Genomic DNA, 23,805 nt, shown 5'->3' with positions numbered 1-23,805 from the left:
TAGGCCCTATCCAGCAGGCGGGCGGCCATCCATGGGGTCACACAGAGTCGGACACGACTGAAGCAACTTAGCAGCAGCAGCAGCTGTGGAAGAGGTAACAAAGGGTCTGCCTTCTTGGACAGAGGGAGCTCTGCCACCTGGTGGCTGAATCAGGAGATGCCATGCTCAGCCAGGAGACCTGGGAACCGGGTTCAGTCAAGGCAGGAGGGAAAGCCACAAGGCAGGAGGGGAAGCCGCTTGCTTTTTTATTAATATTTTTGTTACAAATTCACATTTTAAAATAAAAGTTTCATGGATGGGAAACAGGCTGCTAGTAGGCAGATAGTGCTTCTAATCCCTCATCTCAATCATGATCCCTGTCATAGTTGGTGCTTAATAAATGTCCCTGATTTTCAGACAACCTTTCTACACCGCCCCTCTCATGATTCTCAGTGTAGCAACAGCTCATTTTTGCCAAACTTTGGCCACCTGATGTGAAGAGCCAACTCATTAGAAAAGACCCTGGCACTAGGAAAGATTGAAGGCAGGAGGAGAAGGGAACGGCAGAGAATGAGATGGTTGGATGGCATCACTGACTTGATGGACATGAGTTTGAGCAGGTTCCAGGAGCTGGTGATGGACTGGGAAGGCTGGCGTGCTGCAGTCCATGGGGTTGCAGAGTCAGACATGACTGAGTGACTGAACAACAAAATAGTTGGGAAAAATTAAAAAGAAAAAAGTATGATTGAGTTGAAGCATTCAGACATATTGACTACACAGGAAGTTACAATCACCTCAAAATTTCAAGGCCCGGCACCCGGCGTGCTGGCACAGTCTGTCGTTAGCCTTGGTGTTGGATTTGTGGCTGTTCCCGGGTGGCTGGGCCTGTGGGACTAGACCGCCAGGGAGTTGGTGAACCTACACAGGGTGGACACCCTGCACTCAGGTTTTTGGCAGGACCCTTGGGAACTGGAGGCCCGTCCAGGCCCACGTCTGTGTGGAAAGATGGGGTCAGGGAGGAGGCTGGGAGGAGAGCAGGGATCCACCCCCAAGGAGGCTCCGGGAGCTCTGTCTGGGCCCCACAGGGAAAGGGAAGCAGACGAAGGGGCAGTTTTAGTGGAGATCTGTGAGATGTGAGCTGGGAGTCATGCTGCTTTGGGGACAACGTCAATTTGGGGGAACAAGTCTCCTCCACATTCAGGCTTGGATGGCAGTGCCCAATAGGGCCTGTGGCCTCTCCAGGATCTCGGCTCTGTCTGCAGCCTCCCCAGGCCCAGGAGATGAGGCCTGCTTGGGGTGCCTTACCCTGCTGGGACTCCCCACGTGAATGGGGTGTCTTTGAGGTGGGGGTTGATTCCTCAGAGAGGCTAAACTCGGGAGTCTTCCAGCACAAGTGTGCTAACAGGGACATGAGCTCATAGAGATGGAGGGAATGCAGGGACCCTTAAGGGACCAAGACCAGGATGGGCCCTGAATCCCACTCTGCAGAGGGAGGGCACCCCCACACTGGTGCCCCCAGCAGGTGTAAGTCAAAGTTGCTGGGTGCCATGCACACAATGCCATGTACATGTACCAGGCTGGGCACACAACACCGGGCACATGTGCCAGTGCCCAGGCTATGAACACACACTGGGAAACACAAGGTGTACATCACAGGGTGTGCATCACCAGGACACAGCACTGGGCACATACACTGGGCAGGAAATATTGGCCACACACTTACAGGCCCACACTCCAGGCACGGGAGAGTGGACACACGTGCCAAGAACACATTGCCAAATAGGCAGCACCAGCAACACAACACTGGCACACAGCTCTTGGCAAGCAATTAAGGCCTGCAGTGGCAGCCTGGCAAGCTGGGCACACACGCCAGGAACACACACCTGCACACACACCAGGGTCATGCCTGGCACCCACAGCAGGAACAGAAGCTGATACACACCCCAGGGACACGAAGCAAATGCGCAATGCCAGGTATACATGGCAAGAGCATACGCTAATAACACATACCAGACATGCCGAAACACAATGCTGCCAGGGGCACAAAACATTGACACACGTGTCAGGCACACACTTGGGGCACACAAGCCTGGCACGTGCTCAGAGTATGCCAGAAAATCAAATAGGTACATATACCATGCACACAACGGTTAGCACACTGTCTGGCACTACGCACAAGACCCCAGGGGATAGACACACACATCAGACAGCCCCTGGGAGGCACCCAGACCAGGCCCGATCTCTGGGGCCACAGTACTGAGCTCACAAGATGGCAGCACATGCCGGGTACACACAGCAGGACCCAAATTCTGGGAACACAGAGCTGGACACCCGATGCTGGGCACACACTCTCAGCTCAAAATGCCAGGTCCAGACTCTGGGAACACAATGCCAGACATGCAACGTCAGGCAATACCATGCTATATATAAGGCTGGGCACACAAAACTAGACACACAACACCAGTCAGAGACTCTGAGAACACAACACCAGGCACACAGCCCATGGCACACAACACTGAATACATAATCCCTGGCATGCACACACACCAACAGCAAAATGCTGAGCACACATGCCAGATACACACCCTGGACATATGACATGTGTCAGATGCATAGCTCTGAACACACAACTCGGCACACAGAACCACACACACACTGCCAGGCATATGGAGCTGGGCAAACAACAACCAGCATGCAGCACTGTGAATACAAAGTCAGACACACAGGGCCCAGTGCCAAATGCCAGGTGCACTGTATGAGCATGGCAAGTCAGGCACACAGAATCAGGATGCATCACGGGTGCTCAGCGGGAGCACACTGGCCACAGATGCAGGAGACACAATGGTGGGCACACTAAACTGGCACTCAGAGCTGGCTATGAGGAATGAGGTGTGCGGAGAAGGCTCATTGTTCAGCCAGGGCTCTGGGCTAGCCTTGCTCTCCTTCCCCACTACCCCAGGGACCAGCCCCACTCCCGCCTGGGGTCTGAGTGTCATTTGTCACCACTGCAGAGCCTGGACAACTGGTTGGAATTCTTTGTGTGGATGTATGTTATCAGGCTCCTGTGATGGGAATGTGAGTCATTCTGAGTCCTTTGCTATGAGAAAAAATCATGCAGTGCCTAGTATGTCTATGATGGTGATTTAGTCACTATCAGATCAGATCAGTCGCTCAGTCGTGTCCGACTCTTTGTGACCCCATGAACCGCAGCACGCCAGGCCTCCCTGTCCATCACCAACTCCCGGAGTTCACTCAGACTCACGTCCATCCAGTCAGTGATGCCATCCAGCCATCTCATCCTCTGTCATCCCCTTCTCCTCCTGCCCCCAATCCCTCCCAGCATCAGAGTCTTTTCCAATGAGTCAACTCTTCGCGTGAGGTGGCCACAGTACTGGAGTTTCAGCTTTAGCATCATTCCTTCCAAAGAAATCCCAGGGCTGATCTCCTTCAGAATGGACTGGTTGGATCTCCTTGCAGTCCAAGGGACTCTCAAGAGTCTTCTCCAACACCACAGTTCAAAAGCATCAATTCTTCGGCACTCAGCCTTCTTCACAGTCCAACTCTCACATCCATATATGACCACAGGAAAAACCATAGCCTTGACTAGACGAACCTTTGTTGGCAAAGTAATGTCTCTGCTTTTGAATATGCTATCTAGGTTGGTCATAACTTTCCTTCCAAGGAGTAAGTGTCTTTTAATTTCATGGCTGCAGTCACCATCTGTAGTGATTTTGGAGCCCCCCAAAATAGTCTGACACTGTTTCCACTGTTTCCCCATCTATTTCCCATGAAGTGATGGGACTGGATGTCATGATCTTCGTTTTCTGAATGTTGAGCTTTAAGCCAACTTTTTCCACTCTCCACTTTCACTTTCATCAAGAGGCTTTTTAGTTCCTCTTCACTTTCTGCCATGAGGGTGGTGTCATCTGCATATCTGAGGTTATTGATATTTCTCCCGGCAACCTTGATTCCAGCTTGTGTTTCTTCTAGTTCAGCGTTTCTCATGATGTACTCTGCATATAAGTTAAATAAACAGGGTGACAATATACAGCCTTGACGTACTCCTTTTCCTATTTGGAACCAGTCTGTTGTTCCATGTCCAGTTCTAACTGTTGCTTCCTGACCTGCATACAAATTTCTCAAGAGGCAGATCAGGTGGTCTGGTATTCCTATCTCTTGAAGAATTTTCCACAGTTGATTGTGATCCACACAGTCAAAGGCTTTGGCATAGTCAATAAAGCAGAAATAGATGTTTTTCTGGAACCCTCTTGCTTTTTCCATGATCCAGTGGATGTTGGCAATTTGATCTCTGGTTCCTCTTCCTTTTCTAAAACCAGCTTGAACATCAGGAAGTTCACATATTGCTGAAGCTTGGCTTGGAGAATTTTGAGCATTACTTTACTAGCGTGTGAGATGAGTGCAATTGTGCGGTAGTTTGAGCATTCTTTGGCATTGCCTTTCTTTGGGATTGGAATGAAAACTGACTTTTCCAGTCCTGTGGCCACTGCTGAGTTTTCCAAATTTGCTGGCATATTAAGTGCAACACTTTCACAGCATCATCTTTCAGGATTTGGAATAGCTCAACTGGAATTCTATCACCTCCACTAGCTTTGTTCGTAGTGATGCTTTCTAAGGCCCACTTGACTTCACATTCCAGGATGTCTGGCTCTAGGTCAGTGATCACACGATCGTGATTATCTGGGTTTAGTCACTAAGTCGTGTCCAATTCTTGTGACTCCATGGACTGGAGCCCGCCAGGCTCCTCTATCCATGGGATTCTCCAGGCAAGAATACTGGAGTGGCTTGCCATTTCCTTCTCCATAGTATCTCTATATATTATTATCATTTTGCCAGAGAATTTTTGGCTTGGCTCCCTAGAATACCAGGGCGAAGGACAAAAGCACGTGATTCTGGGGCTTCCCTGGTGGCTCAGTGGTAAAGAATCCACCTGCCAGTGCAGGAAACACAGGTTCGATCTCTGACTCTGAAAGATTCCACATGCTGCAGAGCAAGTGAGCCCATGCGCCACACTATTGAGCCTGTACTCTGGAGCCTGGGAGCTGCCACTACTGAAGCCTGCCTGCTGAGAGCCTGCTCAGCAAAAGAGAAGCCACCACAGCAAGAAGCTCACACACTGCAGCTAGAGAGTAGCCCCTGCTTGCCACGACTAGAGAAAAGCCCGTGCAGCAACGCAGACCCAGCACAGCAAAAATTAAAGTAAATGAAATTATAAAAAGCACACGCGATTTTGCTCGATATTGCTGCTTATCTCCATTGAGCTATGCCCCTTTGCATTTCCACCAGGAAAGTCAGAGCATGCCCAGTAAAACGGCCTGGGACTGTAGTGACATTCAGAGCTTGTACTCTTCCCAGGTCCCAAATCCCAAATCCCAGAAGCCGCCATCCCTCCCACCCCTCCGCCTCCCCTTCCTCTCCCCATTTCTGCCCCTCCCTACCCCTAACTCCCCTGGACCTTGAGATGAGCAGTTTGGCCCTTTTGCCATTAGGTGGCGCCCCAAAGTAACTGTTTAAGCAATGTGATGCCTTTGACCTTCCTCTCCAGAGATTTCTTTTCCTCCTGAAGATTCTGAAATTTAGCCTGAAGGAAAACTGCACCTCCAGAATCTGGTAGGTATGGCAACATCTTCAAGCAACTCTAAATGCTTTGTATACAAGTCTTTGCTTTCCCTGATGGGAAATGCAATAACATAGACTCCTCTGCAGATCACCATTCACCCTTCAGGGCCCAGTGACCTTGTTTGCTACCCAGCACCTGTGTAACAGAGAACTAGTGGTTGGCAAATGTTTACTAAATCCATGAGCAAATGGGTAAAACTGTTTAAAACATCCTTTCCTGAGCAACTCCCGCGGCACGCAGCTGCTTCTTTGCAAAGCAGCCATGGGCTTGCAGGGTTTCAGGGTGGACAGTCCAGGCTTGCTGTGCTCTGGGGCAGGGCCTGGGCATCACGGCCTTATCTCTGTGCTCTCCTCAGCTCTGGCAGCACCAACAGCATCCTCCGTGAGTCCCTGAGGGACTTCAGAGAGAGCAGGAAAGCCAGACCCCTGGCAGGCCAAAGCCGGACAGCAAACTTGAAATTCCCTTCCTCAGGCCCAGGCTGCACACTGCTTGATCTGCATGACCTGTTGGAGTTCCCCAGACAGATGACAGGGGGTGATGCTGAGCACCCCCAGCCACACCCTTCTCAGACGTGAGAAGGCTGCCAGGGTTTGAGTACCAGCCCCTAACCGCTCCCCCCAGGCCAGGGCAGCTCTAGAATTGCTCAGTTATTGATGACAGGGGCCTAAAAAATTCTTAGTGGGGCTGTTGCAGACCTCACACTCTACGGAACTATCTGGTGGTTTTTGGTCTGGCCTTGTTTCTCAGCCCTGCAAATTGCGCAGCACGGGGAAGGAGGCAACGGCCACCGGCACAGGCCCACCTGAGGGAGCAGGAGCCTCGCACCAGAAAACTGGGCAGCTGGACTTCAGCCTGTGGGCCTCAGCTTCCTCGTGGGTGAAAAGATAAAAGCAATTTCCCAAACAAGGAGAAAGTTCCCGGCTCAGCGCAGGTACTTAAGTAAGGTCCTGCAAGCCCAGCAGAGGGGCACAGGTCAGAGGGTGCCCCCAGAGCTGAGCCTTCCTGCCGAGCCTCTGCTCCCTCCTTCCTTCTTCCCAGTAATGTTGGCATTGTCTTCTCCTCCATCTTGTTGATTCTTCAGGTGCTTGGCCCACAGTGAGTGCAGAGGGCCGTTTCAATCAAGAAGGTGATGACCTCAGCTACACAGCACTTCTCCATCTGGGAAAGGTGTCTTGACTCCTCGCAGCCCTCTCTGTCTTCCCCAATCCCCAGATCTTTTGTAGATGATTCCCAGAAGGGCTCAGGGCCCTGAGAATCCATCATCTCACTTAATCTACTTCCATAAAGCATTTTAAGGGGATGAAATAATGTTCTTTCTAAGCACCTGCTATGCTCTAGACCATGCAACATTTAAGTTAATTTTGATCCTTTATAACAGTCTGCTGTGTCAGTGGCATCAGCCCTTTTTAAATCTTTCTAAAAACTCTGCACAACCCACTGTGACTTATAATAGGAAATATATATTTGCTGACATTGTGAATTATGTTAAGAAATATGTATTTGGTCTCCATCTCTGTTTTGGGCACAGAGGTCCTAAAACCTTTGGAATTTCTTAAGTGATAAGAGCTATAGAGATCTCTTGATATTCGTAACAAAACCTTTCAACACGCATCTGTTTATCTTAATGAAGTGACTTTCGGAAAGCCCCTAAAGATGGAGGTGGGGAACCATCCCTGTGATTAGAAGGTTGGGACTTTCAGCTCCACCCACTAGGGAGGGGAAGGAGCCTGGGGGTTGAATCAGTCTCCAATAACCAGTGATTTTAATCATGCCTATGTAATGAAGCCTCCATAAAAACCCTAAGGACTGGGTTTCGGGAGCTTCCAGTGTGGTGATTGTGTGGAGATTCTAGGAGTATTGAAGGCTCAAAAAAGGCATTGGACCCTCTGTGCTTTCTCAACACCTCACCCTGGGCCATCTGACTGTTTCTGACTTATATCCTTTTATACCAAACTAATAATCTAGTAAGTAACTATTTCTCTGCATTTTCTAAGCCACTCTAGCAAATTAGTTGAATCCAGGGTGGGGAGCCTTCGGGACCTCTGATCTATAGCCAATGGTTCAGAAGCACAGCTGACAGCTTGGACTTGATTGGCATCTGAAATGTGTGTCTGAGCAGGGGGAGGGCAGACTTGTAGGACTGAGCCCTCTCCCTGTGGGACCGGATGCCTTCTCCAGGTAAAGAGTATCAGAACTGAACTGAATTGTAGGACACCCAGCTGGTATAGAAGAATTGCTTTGTGTTGTGGGGGTAAAACCCACACATAGGAATTGGTATCAGTATAATAAACGGAATTCATTGCTGGGATGAATAACAAGACAACAGAAGCAGGTAGATACAAAGGCAAAGTACCGTTACCCAGTCTCCATGTCACATTTTGCATCTGCTCCTAAACAGGTGTGGGTACAAGAGGAACATCATTCCTGGACGGTTTGATATAATCTGTCATTTTCTGTCTGGAGGAAATTCTGCTTGGTTTTTTAATGCGGAAGGAAGACACTGTCTATTTATCTTTACTGAAAATGTGGCTGGGGGTCCAGATTTTTGAAGCCCAGCCCAGCCCTTCTGGGAGCAGAAGTCACTTTTCTTTGTAGCTCAGTGTCACTGGGACAGAGCACTGATCACCTGTCCAATGAGGGTCAAAGAAGTGCCCAATGCAGGGCTGTTGAGGGCCAGTGGAGACAGTGGGATGGAGACGAAGCGAAGAGGGTAGATGGTAAGCTCTCGAGCTCTGTGAATTTTGACGACCAGCAGGCCAACCCCCAGCCTCCCCATCTGCTACAAAAAATACATCAGGATGCCCCCATCCTCGTTCCTCCTTGGCATCCTCATCACCTGAGGGCTGGGGGGGGGGCGGGGTTGTCTCTACTCTGGCAGTTTATCCACACAGGTGTCACCGCTGCCAGGACACCGTGTAATGTCTGGGTCTGGGATGTCCTGGGGAGTTTGGAGAGACTTTAGAGGTCATCACCAGCCCAGCAAGGCCATCACAACATCAGGCTCTGGAGCCAAACCAGCTAGGTTCCAGTTCCCACCTGGAGCCAAACTCGCTGGGCTCAAGTCTGCACCAGTCACTTAGAAGCTGATTAAATGAGGGAAGCTACCTTACTTCTCCTCCCCACAGTATCCGCACCTGTAAAATCTGTAAAGGAGACAGCAGCTCCCACCTCAGAGGGTGGTAGAAAGGATCAGGTGAGTCGTAATGCCTGCCATACTGGGAAATGGACCCAACAGGCAGTCCAAATGGGCCAGGATTTGTTGCCCGGTTACTTGTAAACATTTGATGAATATTAGCTTATTCCAGCGGAGAAGGCAATGGCAACCCACTCCAGTACTCTTGCCTGGAAAATCCCATGGACAGAGGAGCCTGGTGGGCTGCAGTCCATGGGGTTGCTGAGTCAGATACGACTGAGTGACTTCACTTTCACTTTTGACTTTCATGCACTGGAGAAGGAAATGGCAACCCACTCCAGTGTTCTTGCCTGGAGAATCCCAGGGACGGGGGAGCCTGGTGGGCTGCCATCTATGGGGTCACACAGAGTCGGACATGACTGAAGCGACTTAGCAGCAGCAGAAGCTTATTCCAGGTTTTTTTTTTTTTAATCTATTTCCTCAATAAATTTTGGGCACTTAAAATTTATTAATATTTATAAAACCAGTTTTGTATAAATTCAGATTTGTTGAAATAACACCTATGTATTGTATACCTTTAATATATTTCCTTTTATCTATAGGTATATTTCCTTTTTCCAGTGTGGTCATTGTTGCAGTATTATTATTATTATTGTTGTAGTTGTTATTAGTTTGGATCGAGGTTGCCAGGGTCTAGTTTAATTTTTTGAGGGGAGGAGAATCCTTCCAAGAACGAGTTTTTGGTCTTATTGACTATTTTTTCCTCTACTATTTTTTTTAAATTCATGTTTCTATTAATTTTTAAAAAATTTATATTCTATTATATTGACACAAGCCAAAGACTATAACATTTATGAAGTTATAACAAATGATAATCAAACCAATACTGAACTGTGAACCAACCTGCCAACTTAAGAAACAGGGCAGACAAAGTATACTTGGCTCCTCCTTGTCTACTGCATCTTCATTCCAAACAGAGGAAAGCACTATTATTCCTGTTTTTATCCTCTGTTCCTTGAAAGAGTGCTTACCGTAAGCATGTATCTCCAGGCCATATGCCATTCAGTTTTACTTCTTTGTAGCTTTGCCTAAGTACTTCTCTGTGTGTGCATGCTCAGTTGTGTCCAACTCTTTGCAACTCCATGAACTGTAAGCCCTCCAGGAATTTACATTTAAGAATCCAGGCTTCTCTGGCTGTGGGATTTCCCAGGCAAGAATACTGGAGTGGGTTACCATTTCCCCTTCCAGGGGATCTTCCTGATCCAGGGATCGAATTCCACATCTGCATTGGCAGGCAGAATCTTTACTACTTGAGCCACCTGGGAAGCCTTTAAGTATTCCTCTACTGGAAACGATCTTCTTATTTTCACTTACCATTATGTTTCTGAGATTTGTGTATATTGTTTCATGTAATTCTAGTACATTAATTTTAACTGCTGTGTAAAATTAATGTGTTGTTGCGGATGTGTCTGGTGATAAAAGTAAAGTCCAATGCTGTAAGAACCATATTGCATAGGAACCTGGAATGTTAGGTCCATGAATCAAGGTAAATTGGATGACAGTATACAGCCTTGATGTACTCCTTTCCCAATTTGGAACCAGTCTGTTGTTCCATGTCTGGTTCTAACTGTTGCTTCTTGACCTGCATACAGTTTCTCAGGAGGCAGGTAATGTTGTCTGGTATTCCCATCTCATTAAGAATATTCCACAGTTTGTTGTGATCCACACAGTCAAAGGCTTTAGCATAGTAAGCAGAAGTAGATGATTTGGGGAATTCTCTTTCTTTTTCTATGATCTAGCGTATGCTGGATCTGAATGCAGAGTGTCTGAGAATAGCAAGGAGAGATAAAGTCTTCTGACATGAAAAATGCAAAGAAATAGAGGAATACAATAGAATGGGAAAGGCTAGGGATCTTTTAGAGAAAATTGGAGATACTAAGGGAATATTTCATGAAAAATAGTCACAGTAAAGGACAAAAACAGCAATGACCGAACAGAAGCAGAAGAAATTAAGAAAAGGTGGTAAGAACACACGGAAGAACTGTACAAAAAAAGATCTAATGACCCAGAGATCTTAAAGAGATGGGAATACCAGATCACCTTAGCTGCCTCCTGAGAAACCTGTATGCAGGTCAAGAAGCAACAGTTAGAACCAGACATAGAACAACAGACTTGTTCCAAGTCGGGAAAGGAGTACGTCAAGGCTGTATATTGTCATCCTGCCTATTTAACTCATATGCAGAGTATATTATGCAAAATGCCAGACTGAATGAAGCACAAGCTGGAATCAGGATTTCAGGAAGAAATATCAATAACCTCAGATATGCAGATAACAGCACCCTAATGGCAGAAAGTGAAGAGGAACTAAAGAGCCTCTTGATGAAAGTGAAAGAAGAGAGTGTAAAATCTGGCTTAAAACTCAACATTCAAAAAACAAATACCATGGCATCCTTTCCTATCTCTTCAAGACAAATAGATGGGGAAAATGTGGAAACAGTGTCAGATTTCATTTTCTATGGGTTCCAAAATCCATGTAGACTCGGACTGAAGCCACAAAATTAAAAGACACTAGCTCCTTAGAAGAATAGCTATGAGAAAACTAGGCAGTGTATTAAAAAGCAGAGAAATCACTTTACCAACAAAGGTCCATATGATCAAAGGTATGGTTTTTCTAGTAGTCATGTAAGGATGTGAGAGTTAAACTATAAAGAAGGCTGAGCGCCGAAGAACTGATGCTTTCAATGGTGCCGAGAAGACTCTTGAGAATCCCTTGGACAGCAAGGAGATCAAACCAGTCAATCCTAAAGAAAACCAACCCTGAAATATTCATTGGAAGGACTGGTGCTGAAGCTGAAGCTCCAATATGTTGGCCACCCGATCAGAAGAGTAGACTCCATGGAAAAGACCCTGATGCTGGGAAAGATTAAGGGCAAGAGGACAAGGGGGCAACAGAGGATGAAATGTTGGATGGCATCACTGACTCAACTGACACGAATTTGAGCAAACTCTGTGAGATAGTGCAGGACAGGGAAGCCTGGCATTCTACAGTTCATGGGGTCACAGTCTTGGTAACTGAACAAAAACAGCAAAATTCTATAGTGTGAAAGTCGTAATACATCTTCTGTTGTTTTGTTCATAAACATTTGGATTGTGTGCACATAATCACAAGCAATGCTGCAATGCACATCTTTGTGTATGCTTTCTAGAACAAAGTCTTAAAGACATGACCTAGGAGTGGAGTCTGATGGTCATAAGGTCAGTGTGCACAAAGCAGAGTCAACAGAGGAATAGGTAGATACTAGAACATATTGAAAATCAGAGACATTACTTTGCCAACAAAGGTCCGTCTAGTCAAGGCTATGGTTTTTCCAGTGGTCATGTATGGGTGTGAGAGTTGGACTATGAAGAAAGCTGAGCACTGAAGAATTGATGCTTTTGAACTGTGGTGTTGGAGAAGACTCTTGAGAGTCCCTTGGACTGCAAGGAGATCCAACCAGTCCATTCTGAAGGAGATCAGCCCTGGGATTTCTTTGGCAGGAATGATGCTGAAGCTGAAACTCCAGTACTTTGGCCACCTCATGCAAAGAGTTGACTCATTGGAAAAGACTCTGATGCTGGGAGGGATTGGGGGCAGGAGGAGAAGGGGATGACAGAGGATAAGATGGCCGGATGGCATCACTGATTGGATGGACGTGAGTCTGAGTGAACTCTGGGAGTTGGTGATGGACAGGGAGGCCTGGCGTGCTGCTGTTCATGGGGTCGCAAAGAGTCGGACACGACTGAGCGACCGAACTGAACTGAACTGAGAACAAGAGGACCTGCATTTGGATGCTGGCTCTGCCACTTATTTGATATATCTTGGGCAAAATAGTTAATACCTCTGTTCCTCAATTTCTTCAACTGTGAAGTAGCACTGTAAGCAGTATGTACTTCAGAGGATTGGAGGAATTAAATGAGTCAGACTATGGAAAGCACTTAGAACAGTGAATAGCACAAAATAGTGCTTTATTCATGTTGTCAAATCAATTTAAATATAATTTAGGCATTTAAAAGGTAATGCCAACTATTCTCTAAATTGGTTGAACCAATGTGAGTTGCAACAGAAGTTCTATCTACTATGTTCTTAACCATTCTTAGCATTGTCACACATTTTAAAGATTTACATTATAAATACAATAGTACAGTGTATTGAATTCACAAAAAATCAAAATATGTACAGCAAGAAACAGAAGTTTTTCTTCAAATTAAGTTATATGTATAAATTACATATGTCTGGCATACTTGTGTACAGTGTTAGTAACTTTGTAATTTTTTTAGTTCTCAGTATAAGTCCTGTATGTGCTTTGTTAGCTGCACATCTAAGTACTTCATTTTTTTTTTTCAGTGACCATAACTGGTATTTGATTTTCAATTTCAGTTTCCACATGTTCATTGCTGCTGCTGCTGCTGCTGCTAAGTCACCTCAGTCGTGTCCGACTCTGTGCGACCCCATAGACAGCAGCCCATCAGGCTCCTCTGTCCCTGGGATTCTCCAGGCAAGAATACCGGAGTGGGTTGCCATTTCCTTCTCCAATGCATGAAAGTGAAAAGTGAAAGTGAAGTTGCTCAGTTGTGTCTGACCCTTAGCGACCCCAGGGACTGCAGCCTACCAGGCTCCTCCATCCATGGATTTTCCAGGCAAGAGTACTGGAGTGGGGTGCCATTGCCTTCTCCATGATCATTGCTAGTATATATAAATACAATTTTTTTTGGTGTGTATAACTTTCTTTCCTGCAAACTTGCTAAACTCTCTTACTCTAGAAGGGTTTTGGGGTATTTTTTTTTGGCAAATCCCTTAGAATTTTCTACCTCGTCCACCATGTCATCTGAATTATCGACACAGGTTTCTTTCTTTATGATGCATATGCCTTTTATTTCCTTCACGTGCCTGATGGTATCAGCTGGAGCTTCCAGGACCACTAACAATGGTGAGAGATCTCCTTCCTTCTCCTCGTCTACGGGGGAAAGCATTCACTCCTCTATCCTTAAATGTGCTATTGACTGGAGGGGTTTTGTGTATATTCTTTATCATGTTGAGGAATTTCCTTCTTTACCTAGATTGCTGAGAGTTTTATCATAGAGTGTTGAATTTTTTCACTTGCTTTTTTCCACATCATTTAATATGATCGTGTAATTTTCTTTTTTAGCCTGTGAAAATGGTATTGATTTTTTTTAGTATTGATTGATTTTGATTATGGAACCAGCCTTGCATCTCTAATCTAGATCCCCCTTGGTTATGCTGTATAATTTGTTTTATACATTGATTCTATTTCTAATGTTTTTTAAGGACATTTGTGTTCATATTCATGATGGATATTGGTCTGTAGTTATCTCTTTTTTTGTACTGCCATTGTCTAGATGATATCAGGGTAATACTGATCTGGTAAAATGAGTTGGAAAATCTAATTCTTCCCAAACTTGAGATAAAATTCTCCCAGTGAAGCCACCTGGACCTAAAGATTTTGGGAGGGAGAGCTTCAAATTACAAAATAAATTGCCCTAATATTTATGGGACTATTTAAATATCTGTTTCATTTTGGGTAGATTGTAGTAATTTGTGCTTTTCAAGGAGTTTGTCCATTTTATCTAAGGTCACGTTTATGTATGTAGAACTGTTTATAATATTTCCTTATTATCTTTAAGACACTTGTTTTGTCCATATTGATATCCCTCATTTCATTCCTGATGTCGGTAATTCTTTTTTCATTCAAGGTGTTTTTATGATGGCTGCTTTAAAATCCTCATTAGAAAATTCTAACGTCTTTGTCATCTCTGTGTTGATGTCTACTGATCATTTTTACTCTTTCAAGGTGAGACTTTCCTAGCCCTTGGTATGATGGGTGAATAAACCTGAATATTTGAAATATTATATTGTGAAATTTGATCTTATCTAAATCTTTTGTTCAGAGATTTCTTCTGACATCACTTCTATGGATGGAGAGGGTTCAGCATTGCTAGTGCCAAATAGGTGCTGAAGTTCAGATTCCTACCTGGCCAATCTTCACTCCTGGAGGGGAGGATTCTTCATTACTGCTGAGCAGTGGTGGGAGGCTCAGCTTCTCATGATGCCTGCTGATATCACCATGGCAGAGAGGCAAGGTGCCTTGTTATGAACCCATGTGATCTCCACTGGCACTTCAAGGGGACCAGACCTTATTAGCACTGGTCAGGGACTGAAGTCCTGACCTCCCACTTGGCCTTCTCCAATACAAGCTGGGTGTAGGGGAGCAGCTGTGTCATCTTGTTGCAGCTGGGCAAGCACGGAAGGCTAGGCCCAGCACCTGGCTCTTGCCTTCAAGGGTCACCTGGACCTTCAAGTCTTTCTGTAAAGTTGGGCTGAAGTAGGGTGGTTATTGTCTAGACCTTTCTGTCTGGCCAGACTGACCCTTTCCTGGTGAATACTCATTGGAAGGACTGATGCTAGTGCTGAAGCTCCGATACTTTGGCCACCTGACGCAAAGAGCTGACTCATTAGAAAAGACCCTGATGCTGGGAAAGATTGAAGGTGGGAGGAAAAGGGGATGGCAGAGGATGAGATGGTCGGATGGCATCACTGACTCGATGGACACGGGTTTGAGCAAGCTCTGGGTATTGGTGAAGGACAGGAAAGCCTGGAGTGCTGCAGCCCACGGGGTAGCAAAAAGTCGGACATGATTGAGCAACTTAACAACTGGATACAGAAAGCTAGGTTTTTTTTGTTGTTGTTTGTTTGTTTTTTATCTGTGATTTCCTGTTGGCAGGTTGCTGGCTTCTTTAGCACTAGGTGTGGGATATATAGGGCTTTCCTGGTGGTTCAGATGGTGAAAAATTTGCCTGCAATGCAGCAGACTTGAGTTCAATCCCTGGGTCGGGAAGATCCCCTGGAGAAGGGAATGGCTCCTCACTTCAGTATTCTTCCCTGGAGAATTTCATGGACAGTGGAATATGTGAGACTGAAAGAAAAATCCAGGGAACTCATCACTGTGTCATTTCTCCAGATCCAAGATCCCTTACTGATCTGTTTTCTTCTTTCCACCTTTCAGAGTAATTTTTATGTTAGTTTTATGTATAATGTTTAAGGGTTTTAGCTGAACTTAGTGGGAGGAATAAGGAAAAGTACATTTATTCCACCTTTCTAGAAGTCTCTATCCCAGAACTTAACTATATATTGTATTTTCATTCAGTTCAGTGTACTTTTTAAACTACCTTTGAGACCTCCTCTTTGAGGCACGGACTAGAAGAATGTTGTGTAGTTTCTAAAAGCATGGAGATGTTTCTGTTATTTTTCTGTTATCAATTCCTAGTTTGAGTCCACCATGGTCATAGAACAAATTCCAAGTGATTTCAATTACTTTATATCTGTTGAAATTCACCTAATGGCTCATGAGATGTTTGATTTTGGTAAATATTCCACGGGCGGTTGAAAGGAATGTGTATTCCACTGCTGTTGGGCGGAGTGGCCTCTGAAGGTTGATTATATCCTGCAGGTTGACGCTGGGCTCCATCAGTTGTAGAGAGAGGAAGGGGTGTTGTAGCCTCCAACAATAATTGTGTTGCTTTTGCCTTTTATCAGTTTTTCTTCACATATTTTGCAACCGTGTTGACTGGTGCATACGTATTTAGAATTGCTCTATGCTTTTATCATTATGAAATGTCCCTTTTGGTCCTTGGTAATTTCCTTTACCTTAAGGTCTGTTCTATGTGATAATATGTCCACTTCAACTTTCTTTTGATTAATGTTTACGTATCATATTGTCCCATCATTTTTCAACCTAACTATATCATTATATTGGAAGTGAATTTCTTGTAGCTGTCATATAGTTAGGTCATTTTTAAATCAACTCTGCAAATTACTGTCTTTTGACTGGCATTATTTAGACATTTATATTTAATATAGTTTCTGGTGTATTAGGAATGAAGTCTGCCTACTTACATTTTGTTTTCTATTTGTTTTCTCTGGTTCTTTTTTCTGTTTTCTTTGCCTTCTGGGTCTCTGAACATTACTTAGGAATTTCATTTTATCTGCAATTTTAATGTATCTCTTTGTATAGATTCTTTATTGGTTGCTCCTAGGTATTATATTCCAGTGTAGATGTTTATATAACAGAGGGATTTCTGATGTGTGTACATTCTACATTAGCATTACAATGAAGAAGCTGCCATAATAATGTTCATTTATGCTACCTTTACTGTTATCTTGAATAATGTGATTGAAATGAATGAAAATACTGAGACTAAGGTTTTGTATGTAATCAATGTACTGGAGTAAATACACTTGTAAGTCTTTGGTAAGTAGCCAACCGGCCACTTCCCAGCCTCACTGGATTCTTTATTTCATATGTGAATGAGGTGTCTTCCCCTATGGTACCCTCTATTCAAAGTGCAAGCAGCAGAAACATGAAGTTTGACTTCCATGTTTAAATTGAAAAATAATAGGGGCCATATGGTTCCAGAGGAGATTGTCACCCTTAGTTGTCATGGACCTTGAAAAAAGCATGAGGAACTTATAATGCCACAGCCAGCACCAAATCAGTTTTGATGAACCGTATCTGAAAAGCAGCAAACAAATTTTGTTGAAATTATACTGAGTGTACACACAGCCAGCTTTGTGCTTTGAAATCACCTTAATAATGAAGAGAAGAAAAAAACTTGCCAAAATATTGGTTTTCTCAGCAGAGAGTAGGGGAAAAAATGCAGGATTTTCTGACCTCAAGCAAATTCTGGATAAATGGCAAAGAATTCAGATTTTGTGGACTCAGAAAGCTTTTTTCAAGGAGTATTGTACTGATTTTTCTAAAACATGCAAAAGGCGATGTAGCATGATGGCAATTAAATTCAAAGAGTTCTAAAAAGAGAGATTAAACTTTAAAGAATGCCATGACTCATCCTGTTGATTTTGTTAAAAATCAAACTAAGTGTTTTTCTTGATGTGTGGAAAAAAAGAGTCAGCATCTGTCACTAGTAAAAAGAAAAATAGAATGGGGAGGATTGATGGATCAATATGGTAAGCCTGAAAGTTTAGAAACACTCAGATACTATGTCTGTTCTATAAATCATGTACCACAAAACAAACCACAGGATGTTTGAGGAAAAACCAACAGCATCAAATGCAGTAAACAGATACTTCAGTAGTATTTACTGTATGTTGCAGGATTATTACAAGTCCGGGGGGAAAACAACCTGAAATCTAACAGAAATGTTTATACATAGTGGAGTGGTTTCATAATGAGTAAATTAAGATGTTTAGATATTCTGATTCCTTGCATTCTGGTTATCTATTGATTTGCAGCAAACCTCCACAAGACCAAGTGGCTTAAAACAATGAGAATTACTCATTTTGCTTATGAATGAGCAATTTGAATGGGGCATGGCAACAACAGCCAGTCTCTGCTCTGGGCAACCTCAGCTGGTCCAGCTCTTCTGAGGCTGGAAGGGGAAACACTTTGAAGACTCACTCTCACTTATAAGACTGAGGAGCTGGTTCTGGCTCTTGGTGGATGCTTAGCCAGCATATGCCTGGGATCTTCTTCTCCAAATGGGTCACTCCATGGGGTCTCTGAATGGAGCTGTTAGGCCTTCCTCACAGCATAGTTCCCAGGTTCCAAGGGACAAAGGTGGAAGCTTTAAATAATATGGCTTCTGTCTCCATCTGTTGGTTAGGCAAGTAAGTCACCAAGTCCAGCCCAAAGTTAAGCAGAGGGACTTTAGATTCAACCACTCAGTGGAAGGATTAGCAAAGAATCAGTGGCATTCTTTAATCTGCCACATTGTAAAATATTATCCTGTTTTTGAAAAATAAATTAATTTTATGTGCACAAACCCATGATTGAATAGGTTGACATGTAAGGAGCTGATTTAATCCCATTTGTATAAAAAATGGCATAGAGAGGACCATACATGTACATTTATTTTTGCCTACTTGACAATAAAGAAAAGTACAGAAGAATGGGTGATCACACATAGGAGTGAGAAGGAAGGAGAATTATTAGCTTTTCTTTTTAAACTTCTGTGCTTTGATTCATCTTAAAAATCCAATGTAGTAAAAAACCTTAAACTATTGGTTAGAAAATTTACCAAGAACTAGATAATTTTTAAAATACTTAATTAAAATAGCAACAAAAAGATAAATATTCCTAGTATCTATCTTAAACTCAACAACAGTGAGGTTTATTTAGAGTGCTTTGCATTTAGCAGCAAAGTTCTGAGGTTCTTAAATCCTGGAAATTTCTTACCACCCTGATACCAGTTTGGTTATTCCTATAGAGGGGCTAGGGGTGATGAAGAGGGCTTACAATATGTAATTCATGAAATTATTATATTTAAAAAAACAATATACCTAAAATATGACAAAGTGAACATATTTACAAAACAGAAACAGATGTAGAAACAAACTTATGGTTACCAAAAGGGGAAGGGGTGGGGAGGGATAAATTAGGAGTTTGGGATTAACACACACACACTACTGTATATAAAATAGATACTCAACAAGATCCCACTGTATAGCATGGGGAACTATATTCAATATCCTGTAATAAATCATAATGAAAATGAATAATTGAATCAGTTGGTTGTACATCAGAAACTAACAAAACATTGTAAATCAACTAGAATAAAAAAAACTTTAAGTCGATGTATTTTAGATAAGCTTTTTATTGCAGTATAACATATGTACAGAAAAGCAGGCAAATCCATTTTAGAGTTCAGAAGACTTTCACAAATTGAACATGTCCAGGTTATCAACACACATTTGAAGAAATAAAACATTATCACACACCAGAAGCTCTTCTGGTATCCAATCCATCTGCCCACCCTGCAAAGGTACCCATCACTAGTCTACCAGCAAAAATTAGTCTTACCAATTTTGAACTTTATATAAATGGAGTCAAATACTATCTATTCTCTGTGTCTGGATTCTTTCAATCAGCACTACATTTGGGAACCTCATCTGTGTAGTTATATATAGCAGTTTATTACTTTTTTTTAAATTTTATTTTATTTTTAAACTTTACATAATTGTATTAGTTTTGCTTTTTATGGATTCAAAGTATTCTATCGTATAACTTTACCAGAATGTACTTCCTTCCTTGGATATTTGGATTTATTCCAGTGTTTAGTTTTTATGAATAATTCTGCTATTAACATTTGCATAAACTCCTTTTGTTGTACCTATATGGGGTATATATACCTACACATGTGATTACTTGTTTTCAGAATGCTGCCAGAGAGTAACATTCCTAAAGGGGTGTGTGAGTTTCCATCAGCACCTCCTCAACACTCAGCCATTTTGGTGGTGGGGGGAGTAGAGACTTTTCACCGTGGCTTTAATTTGCATTTCTCTGATGATTAATATAACTGATCACCTTTTCACATGTTTTTGAGGCATTTGGATAGACTTTTTCATGAAGGGCATGTTCTAGTCTATTGCCCACTTCTCTAAAATTAGGCTGTCTTTTACTAATGAACCTATAGAGGTTCTTTAGAAATTTTAGGGTCTTGTTAGATATATATTGCAAAAATCTTACATTCTGACATTTCTACTTCATATGTTTTTGCTTTTATAGATTTTCAATTCTTGAATTTAGTATATTAAAATTGTCTTAATTTTCTTTGTGGTATCTTTTTAAAGGAATCTTTGCTTTCCTTAATTAAGGTCATGAATAAATCTTACATGCTATTCTGAGACGTTTTATGCTTTTGCTTTCACATTTACATCTAACATCAATTTAGGATTTTGTGTATGTGTGTAGGTATATGAGACACAAGGGTCAAGATTAATTTTTCCATGTGTACTGTGTATGCTTATATAATCATCCAAATTTACTGGTATGGTTCTATGTTATCTTCTGATCCATTTGCATATCTGCATTCCTTTATCTGTTACAGAATTCTGGCCATCATCCTCTCTAGCCTGTTTCTCCACAATAATCCTTCTCACTGGGCATCTGACCTTCAGCCTCAGATGCTCAGCTGGCCTCGGAGGGATCTTTATAAAAACATAAATCTCATTATTTTGCTCTCTTACTGATATTAAGTTGTCTGCTTCCTTTGAGTCTCATAATAAAGAAAATATTTTCTGTGGTTCACATGCCATTCGTGGTCTTCCCCTCCTGACCCCTATCTCCATCTCACTGATTCCCCTGCGCACTTTATACACAAACATTTCTGAAACACTTTCTGTGTTAGTTTCCTAGAGCTCTGTAACAAATTGCCATAAGTGATGGAGTTTAAGAAACACCAGAAATTTATTATCTCAAGTCAGGAGGCAAAGCCTGAGATCAAGGGGTTACCAGGGTTGATTCTTTCTGGAGACTGTGAGACAGAATCCATTTCTCCTACGCATGGTAGTTGCTGGCAGTCCTTGACTTTCCTGGGCTTGTAGCTGCACCACTCCCATCTCTGCCTCCATCTTCACGTGCCTCCTTCCCTCTGTGTGTCTGTGGGTCTCCACATCTCCTTGTCCATTTAAGAATATTAGCCACTGGGTTTACTGGATGACCTCATCTTAACTAGTTACATCTGTAAAGACCTCTATTCAATATAGTCACCTTTTGAGTTTCTGGGTGAACGTGAATTTTGGTGAATACTATTCAAATGACTACACCTCCTTTTCACCTACTGAATTATGTTCACTCAACCCTTAAGTTATTCGCCTTATTGGCTCCCTCTCCACTCCTGTTGACCTTCAGCTTTTCTTAATGTCTGCTCATCCTTGAGACTCCTCTTGTTTTAGTGACTTTACCTGCTTGGATGGATAATTTTGTGTCAACTTCACCAAGTCATGAATTATTCAGGTACTTGTCAAACAACATTCTGAGTGTGTCTGTGAGGGTGTTTCTGGGTGAGACTAACATTTGATTTGGTATTCATATACTTGTTCTCTACATGTGTCTTTTTCCTCCTTTGCAAATAAGATCATCTTTAACATTTTTCTAGGTAACACATATATTATTATACAGGATATTTTTCTCTTTCTGACTTACTTCACTCTGTATGATGGTCTCTTGGTCCTACCAAGGAGCAAAGGGGCAGGGGGTTGGATGAATTCGGAGATTGGGGTTGATGTATATACACTACTATGTATAAAATAGATAACTAATGAGAACCTATTGCATAACACAGGGAACTCTATTCGGTGCTAAATGGGATGGAAATCCATAAAAGAGGGTTATAGATATATATATGGGCTTCCCAGGTGGTGCTAGTGGTAAAAAACCTGCCTGCCAATGCAGGAGATGTAAGAGATGCAGCTTCGATCCCTGGGTCAGGAAGATTCCCTGGAGGAGGGCATGGCAACCCACTCCAGTACTCTTGCCTGGAGAATCCCATGGACAGAGGAGCCTGGTAGGCTACAGTCTACGGGGTCTAAAGAGTTGGACACAACTGAAGTGACTGAGCTCACATGCATGTATGTGTATGGCTAATTTACTTTGCTATGCAGTAGAAACTGACACAGCAGTTCAAAGCAACTACGCTTCAATTTTTAAAAATTACTATTTTTCCTGATTAATATTATTTTCTTGCACAATATAAGTACATAGAAAGCAAATTAAAATAATCAAATCATTCACAATCCTAAAAAATTTTTTTTTAATTTGATTTGGTAGATTGAGTAATGCAGATTGCCCTCCCCAGTGTGGGTAGGCCTCATCTAATCAGTGAAAACCTGAATAGAACAAAAAAGCTGACTCTCCCTCTAGTGAGAGGAAGCTTCTCCTACCTGACTGCCATGAAATGGGAAATCAACTTTTTTCCTGCCTTCCAACTTAACTGAAACATCAGCTCTTAGAACCAAACCATTGACCCTCCTGGGGCTCTAGCTTGTCAGTCTGGACTTCAGACTTCTCAGCCTCCATAATTGTGTGAGCCAGTGTTTTATAATTTAGATAGATAGACTAGATAGATATTTCATTGAAGAAATCTGACTAATACACTTAGAAAAACTTCAAGAGTTTTCTTTACTCTCAAGAGTTGCTTGGGTGTTGTTTCTGAGTGGAAAGCTGCTCAGGGAGAAGTTAGCATCCTATACTGTCCTGATTGTGGTCAGTAACCACCATCTAGACTGTAAGTCCATAGCTGTAGTAATTTCTTCATAGTCACTGACGGATTCTCAATATCCAGCATGTTCATTATATGCCAAATAAAGGCTTCCTTTTCAAGATGACTCGCTGAATAGACACTACAGTCCCTCTCCCACCCTACTTTTCTAAAAATGAAGAAAAGATTAAAAAGTGTTTTATAAAAGTGTGTAAAAACAGTCATGGTTGCACGTGCTATTGGTAATAAGGAACAAGGTAATTTTCTGACTAATATTTCTGCTGGAGAAAATTATGAAAGCTGGATAAAATATTTTCCTTTAAATCTGCTTGAGACTTCTACCTCTGTCAATGTAATAGGGAAGAACAAATCTCAGTCTATAATAAACCTATTTCTTTTACTTTAACCTTTGTATTGTATTCCATTTGCTTTGAGTTAAGAATATTGGCTATAACCTGAAATATACAGGATAGTCCAAGACTCCGACCTTTAAGTGTGTGACACTTTTCCATTCATATAGAGCTAAACAAAAGTTGCAGAACAGAGAATAACATTGGTCTTGTTGGAGGTTTACAGGAACATTCATGACCTGACTTACGTGGCCTGCTGCAACAATAAAAGATTCCTACAGTAAGCAGTTTGTAACAACCAACCAGCCCCTCCTCCCTTCCTTGCCTTTTAAAATGCTTTGCTGAAACCCTTCTGGGAGTTAGGGGTTTTTTAAGAGTATAAACCACACAGCTACTTGCATAGCCCTATAATAAACATTTCTATGCTCCAAAATTTGATCACATGGACCACAGCCTTGTCTAACTCATTGAAACTACAAGCCATGTCTTGTAGGGCCACCCAAGACAGATGAGTCATGGTGGAGAATTATGACAAAGTGTGGTCCACTGGAAAAGGGAATGGCAAACCACTTCAGTATTCTTGCCTTGAGAACCCCATGAGCAGTACGAAAAGGCAAAAAGATATGACACTGAAAGATGAACTCCTCAGGTCT

General features: G+C 42.8%; 1 long non-coding RNA gene across 2 annotated transcripts; it reads left to right on the top strand.

Moving 5' to 3' along the window:
- Window positions 1-13,599: 13,599 nt before the first annotated feature.
- LOC147349476 (uncharacterized) lies at window positions 13,600-17,075 on the top strand. Of its 2 annotated transcripts, XR_015149847.1 has the most exons (3): window positions 13,600-13,948; window positions 14,502-14,599; window positions 14,697-17,075. It is a non-coding gene; the product is annotated as an uncharacterized LOC147349476 (long non-coding RNA). The 2 variants fall into 2 exon arrangements; XR_015149846.1 differs by having other exon boundaries at window positions 13,600-14,599.
- The last annotated feature ends 6,730 nt before the right edge of the window (window positions 17,076-23,805 follow it).

The sequence above is a fragment of the Bos grunniens genome, chromosome 21 (assembly GCF_055505025.1).
Source record: "Bos grunniens cultivar Pamir isolate PY7600 chromosome 21, Bosgru_T2T1.0, whole genome shotgun sequence".
Lineage (NCBI taxonomy): Eukaryota > Metazoa > Chordata > Mammalia > Artiodactyla > Bovidae > Bos > Bos grunniens.
Note: the sequence above shows the minus strand (reverse complement) of the source record. Positions and strands in the feature narration are given on the sequence as shown.